This window comes from Tupaia chinensis, unplaced genomic scaffold, assembly GCF_000334495.1.
Source record: "Tupaia chinensis unplaced genomic scaffold, TupChi_1.0 Scaffold144682_1, whole genome shotgun sequence".
NCBI lineage: Eukaryota > Metazoa > Chordata > Mammalia > Scandentia > Tupaiidae > Tupaia > Tupaia belangeri.
Window position 1 is genome coordinate 1,296,652 of NW_006204543.1, and position 6,640 is coordinate 1,303,291.

Sequence of the window (6,640 nt, forward strand, 5' to 3'; positions counted from 1 at the left end):
CCCGCGCCCTCCTGCCTCCTCCCTGCGGGCGCCTCCCCGCCCGGCCGGCCCGCCCCGCGCGGAGAGCGGGAAACTGAAAAGCCGAAAAGCGCGCTGGAAACTTCCCAGGCTTGCTTTCGCTTCCTAGAAGCACCGCGCGGTCCAGAACACCCGGAGCCCTCGGAGCCGGAGGCCAAGCCCCCGGCTCTGACCCACCGGCCGAAGTCCAGAGGAGCACACCTTGCTGACCAAGGCCATCTGTTCCAGGGAGGCCCGGCCTGGCGCCCCCACGGCCCCTGGGCCCAGGGCTTTCTCCCTCAAGGCGCGGCCTGCCCGCCCGGACAGCTTCCCCCTTCCTCTCTCGGGGACAGGAGGAAGGTCTGTACTGGCAGAGAGGCGTCCACCGAGACTCCCCTTCCCCCCTGCTGGACCACGAGGACCAAGATTATCCTGTGAGCCGCAGGCCGGACCTAGACAGCAGGCAGGGATCCAGGCCCGACTAAGGGCCACCAGGGTCTGTAAAGTGTGGACAGAGGGCCCTCTTCCTCGGGGTGTCGGAGGGACCAGTGGGGACGTGGGCCGAGAATGCCCTAGGCAGGAAGTCGGCTCCTAGCTTTTGCAGCAGCCTGACAGGCAGGGATGCTGGGACTGCACCCTACCGGTCGCGCACGAGTGAGCGTTTCTGACTGGGAGGGCACGGCTGGGGCAGGGGACAGGGCACTCCTAGGCTGTTCCTCTGGATGGCCCCTGTCCTGCACACCCGCAGGCTGGTTCTCTCTTCCCACAGGGGCCACACTGCCATCCCCAGCTGGCTCAGCAGCCCCCTCTGGCCCTGGGATCCCCTTTAGGTGACACGTCACTTCCCTGTCTGCACTTGAAGCCCCTTCCTGAGGACTCCAGGCAGCCCTGCCACCGTGCACAAGGACGGCTGGGTGGCTGCAGTAGGACAGTGTCCATGCGTGGGTCAGCCCCACGGGGCAGCCTGTGGCAGGCAGGCCGAGCCTGAGCAAGGTTTGCTAAAGGTTGACACTCAAGGAGAGATGGGACCTCACAGGGGGCCACTGGCATCCCCAGCAGATAGGTCGTGGAAAGATGGTGTTCCCGTACACGTGAGTCCCTGTTGGTGCAACGAATCTTAACTCCGCGCACAGCTTTCTTGTCATGCGCATTCTCATGAGCTTTTTGAAGACCCCTTGGGTGGGACAGGGGGCCTTACACCATGGCTCTGCTTTCCTCCACTGGCCGGCCCTGGGAGACCTGGTGGCCTGGCTGCCCTCAGTCCCTTCCTGTCTTCCCATGGGCTCCCAGGGTTACCCCAGGGTTGTCCCAGACCCCCCGGCGGCCCCTGTGGTGGTCACCGGACCGCTGGAGTCACTTCCTTACCCTGGAGCTCCCAGGAGCCCCCGCCGCTCCCAGTCCGCCGCTGACCCTCAGGCACAGGCCCCGCGAGGCCGAGGGGCACTCACCCACGCTGGCCTGACTGCCCCTCCCAGGCCCGGCCCAGCCCCAGGACCTGCAGCTCCTGACCTCGAGGGCAGGCCCCGCCCCGCCCACCCACATTCTGCTCCAGGGTTCCAAGATCCGTGAGTCACACTGCTCCCGGGTCCGGAATCTTCCCTCCTGCCCCGCCTCCGTGGACGGTCCAGCTAGCTGAGTGCCTGGGCTCAGTCTACAAAGGCCAGGACAAGGCTCCCGCCTGCCATGGGAATGGCCATCGGGACTCACCCTTGGTCTCGGTGGGCCGCAGGCATGTAGTGGATCCGGGGTAAATCCTGCCGTGTGCCAGGCTGAGAGCACGAGGGGGGAGGGTGGACGACCACAGCCCGGCAGGAAGGGACAGTGGGTGGCCCCTGGAGGGTCAGGTACAGGAGAGGAGGCAGGCCTCTCCCAGGGAGACCTCGGACCACCACCGGCTAAGCAGGGGTGGGAGGGACACCCTCCCCGACAGGTCCTGGGGCCACGCCCTTCCCAGACCTCGCCCGCGTGTCCCCACCTGTCCCGTCAGAGCCCTCCTAATACGCCGGTGCTTCCTCACAGCGTCCCCCGAGTTCTCGAGCTGGTCCCACAGATTAGCTGCTCTCAAGAAGGGGATTGTGGGAGCAGAGGGGGGCAGCTTGGGGCACGTACTTGCCAGAGAAAGACAGAGGCAGACGGGCAGAGCACCTGGCTGTGGTGTGGCCACACTGCAACCCCTCCTCCCCCACTTCCCATCCTGCTGGGATTTGAACCATGGTCGGCCATATAGGGTCTAGGTCCCTTAACCATTAGGTTATGGGACCGACCCGCAATTTCTGTTTTAAAATGCCTGCCGACCTGAGCACATTCATCCTCCCTTTCTCTGCATTAAATTCTCTTTAAAAAGGACAGAGGATCCTTTTTCTAAAGGGTAAATGCTGACTTGTATTTGGGAATGGTGGAAGTGTCCTTGGAGAATGGAAAGCAATCTCAGGGAGACGTGGGGAGGAATGCTGAGGGCAGATGACGGAGGGCCTGGAGGACGCAGCGACTCCCTGTGCTAAGCAGCAAGTGCGTCCTTTAAGAAACGAACATTCAGACAGATCGCGAGAGAAAGCTCCAAGTCTGAGGGGCTGGACGGGGAGCACCATGGCGTGCGCGGCCTGTTCCTGCGTGTGCTGAGAGGGGCACACAGCCACCCGCCTCCTGTGCTTTGAGCTGCTCAGACCCAATTTCGCATCCCTTCTCGGCCTGGGCCTGGGCCCTGCCGCTGCCTCCAGGCTGCTACGGACGAGGGTCCAGCCACGGAACAAGTGCCTCCTTGGGGAAGGGATGGAACTTCCACACACAGAAGCCACTTCCTTCTCTGCTAACTGCCCACCGACACATGCACAGAGAGCCCGATGGGTGGGGTTGCCCCGCCATCCCCTGTCCTCCGTCTCTCCGTGTGTGGGCTTTGGTCACACGTGCACAGGTGCCTGGTGTGAACTTCAGGCCACCAGGTCTGGCGTATGAGCTGTGGCGAGCTGTGTGGGACCTGGTTCCCTTAACCACTGGGCCACGGGGCTGACCCGGGAGCAATTTCGAGTAAAAACGATGTCCACCCACCCCACTAGCAGCCTGTGGGAGTCTCAGCATTTCCTGGCCCGTTCCTGTTTGGAGTCATCATCTCCTGGCTTGGCTGACACTTTCACTTAAAACTTTTTTTTAAGTTTATTTACTTATTTTTTCGTGAGTGTGAAGACAGGAGAGAGGGCATGCACACGCCCTGACTCACCGCAGCCTGAGCCAGCCCTGGACCGTGGGCACACATGTGCCTGGCTTACTCAGGGAGGGCTCGGGATATGAACCCGGAAACTTCCCATGTGAGTCCCTCGCAGAGCACTGCCTTTCACCGCGCACCACCGCCAGGCCCCGGAATGCCCACGTTTTCTCAGAGATCGATGGAACTCACAATGTTTTGAGAAGAGCCTGCTGGTTCCTGTGTTGGGTTGCTGCCACGCAGCGCGATTCCGAGGCTGATGGAAACAGTGGGGAGGAGACCTCGAACACGCAGGCTTTGGCGGCAGGAAGCGCGTCTTTTCCACCTGCTCCTTCCGTGACGGCAGCCCGCTGCTCCGGCTGACCCTGCGCTGTCTCACCTGCGTTTGCAGGTGCCTTGGCCCCAGCGTCTGGGTATCCGTGCACTGCAGGGCAGGGCACCATGTTGGAAGCGCCGTTGTCACAGGCCTTTAGATGGTACTGAGTCCGCAGTCAATTTTTTAAGCTTTAAGACAGTTAAAACCTGCTTCCTACTTGAAAGTTGCCGGTGCTTCTCGTTTAAAGTCCAGGTAGCGGCTTGTAAAGTACTACCTGTGTGTGACAGTGCGTGCCAAGCAGTGAAGTCGATTCCAGGAAGCAAAAATCCTTTTGGCAACACTGGCTGCGGTGGGACTCCCGGAAGTGCTGGCCCTCCTGCCATGAACAGCTATAAAGATGGGTGCGATACATTCCAGGCTGTTTTCAGACGTGGGAGCAGGGATGGGACCATGGCTCCTGCAGAGGGACGGCGTCCCTGCTGGTGGCCCGCGGTGTCCTCCAGCCAACAGCTGCAGCTGGAAGATAGCATGTCAGAAATAGTGGGGACCAAGCGTGTGGCCAGGGAGTTTGGGACGCCCATGGTGCCGAGCGGACTGACTGCACACTGAGCTGGGCACTTGTGGGTCCTTCTTTCCACCCGCCAGGTCGACCAGAGATGCCAGAGACCGCCGGGCGTGAAGAGCTGAGACATAGGGTCCCACCTACAGGAGGCCCAATCCCAGGACAGATTCCAGCCCTGCACTGTTCGCATGAGCCCCGGGCAGAGTGACCCTGCTCACCGGAAGGGCTGCTCCAGGTCCCAGCATGAAGGTCCATGGGGGTGGTGGGACTGAAGGGAGGGAGCCGCCACACTGTGACAAAGGGCTGAACACAGGGGAGATGCCCAGGGCAGGGACGAGGCTCCCGCAGCACTGACCTCTGAGCTTTAGAAACGCCAGCTTTCCCTGAGGGGAAGGCTCTGCAACCCCAGAGCGGCCCGGGTCACCCTCGGCTCTTAGCACTGTGGGAGACTGCAGGGCCAAGGTCACCGAGGGAGTGCGGAACTTACACGTATTATGAAAGTGTTTAGGCAAATACAGACCCCAGGAGAACGTCACACCCAGCAGAACCACCGCCTGCCAGCGCGGTGCACGAGCGTCCCCGACCTCCCACGTGGCTGTCTGGCCTGCTACCCGAGGCAGCGCCCTGTTGCCGTGTTTTCACGCTCATGCAGGAGCACGTGTGCAGGGTCCCGAGCAAAACGTGTGTGGTTCGGCCCAGTACCGCCACCTTCCCCGCTGTGACGGCGCTGGCTCCGCGGGACAGTTCGTCACCGTGTCCGGTCTCTGTCACCCTGGCATGCGAGAGCACTCCTCTCAGGTCAGGGCTCTCTGTCCTGTTTGCATAAGGTCGATCCCTTCCCTACGCCGGGACTCCGCCTGGCTCGTGAAAGAGTCCCCCTGACACACTTAAAGGAAAGAAAAAGAATAGGGAAACAACTGGTCCCAAGCCGGGAGTAATATCCACCCACGGGGCATAAAATATTAGGACAGTCTTAACGCCACTCATCTTAGCCAAGTTTCTAATAAATGTGGATTTTCAGAAACAATTACTATTTATGTATCAAAAATGACAGTCGGTTTCTGATGAACTGTTACTAATTACAATGATCACTCAATCTGGAAAAAAGGCACGAAACGTGTGGAGAGTGTTTAAGAAAAGGAAAACTTGAGGCGACTCTACGTGCATTTCCTGCTGCACAAACCCTGAGGGAGACTGAGCTCCAGCAGACTTTTCAGGCCTAACAATTATTATGTAAGATTTCGTGTGGGGGGGGTCAAAACACGAGAAAACACACGATGCACTATTACGATTTAAGGCAGAGTGTATGCACGCAGTCTAAAAATCGATGTGAGTTTCAAGCTCGTAGGCTGGCTAGACTTCAGGGGACACATTTAAAAACGTGATTTCCGTACTGTGGACACGTGCCACACGCTGAAGTGAGGTCTTCCGACCGCATCTCTGTACAGATAGCCACTCTAAACGCCAGCCTGGGGACGCGAGGGTCTGCGTAGCTGCCGAGCTCGGAGGCATGAAGGGCCGTGCTCAGAAAGGGTGCGCTCCTCGCGTGGCTCTCCGACAACCTCTGTTTCCCAGATGGGAGTCCTTCGCCTGGGGCAGGAGGGAGGGAATGCGAGCCACGGCGCAGCTCCGAGGGCACCTCCTGCCGGCGGGGCTCGCAGGCCCCGAGTGCAGGGAGAAGTGTAGCTGTGACCACACAGCGCGCTGAGGACCCTCCCGTGGCCCATCTCCCCACCCGATGCAGCCCCTGGCACAGCCTCGGGATCACCCCGGATGGACTGAACCCCGATGGGGCAGGCCCAGCAGTCCCGTTTAAGAAGTGCTCCAAGTGATTCTGATAGACACAGACGTTTGAAAACCTGTGTCGGGCCAGCCAGTGGCGAGGTGGCCAAGGCAGGGATCCCACGTGGCCAGCTGCAACCGAGTCCAGGACCCAGTGGCTTGAAAAATGCACTGGGGCTGTGTGCGAGCCCAAAGCCTGAGAACGAGGAGACGGGATTGCAGCCTGCCGGGCCCTGGGGCGTGCTTCCTCCCCTCCCCTCTCTGTCTCTCCCTGGCAAGTGCGAGTGCCTGACAGCAGACAAAGGAGAGAGGGAGAGACCCTCCGTCCGGTTTCCCAGCAAGGCACAGTCCTTCCTTCTGCGCTCTCTGCTCACTCCACGAAACAGCCCTTGCCTGGTAACGGGGAGCCCGGACCTGCCCGGTGTCCGCAGGGGCCCGCTGGCTCTGCAGTCCGGCCTCCGTGTCCTCACAGCCAGCTCCAGGAGGAGCTCAGACGTGCATAGGTGGGATTCGGGGGCAGAGGGGGTGTGATACGACCGGTCCACGAAATCCCAGTGCGCCACGGTGAAATCCCACGTGTAGTTCATACTGGCGCCTGAAAACAACCAGCCCTGCCCAAAGAGAGACACAATCTCCTAACACACAAATAAATTCTATTCCTCAAATATAAAAATGCAAATGAGAAAACAGCATTTTTGTCAAAAACTGAAAAAGGGAAAAAGGAGAGAGTGACCAGTATTACAGGGCTGGCAGGACTAGGACAGCGTTTCCATCCGTGGCGAGC

The 6,640-nt window shown here is 60.2% G+C and overlaps 1 long non-coding RNA gene across 1 annotated transcript; it reads left to right on the forward strand.

Moving 5' to 3' along the window:
* Positions 1-3,163: 3,163 nt before the first annotated feature.
* LOC102474531 (uncharacterized) lies at positions 3,164-5,051 on the forward strand. The gene is made up of 3 exons (XR_337202.1): positions 3,164-3,913; positions 4,158-4,323; positions 4,583-5,051. It is a non-coding gene; the product is annotated as an uncharacterized LOC102474531 (long non-coding RNA).
* Positions 5,052-6,640: the final 1,589 nt, after the last annotated feature.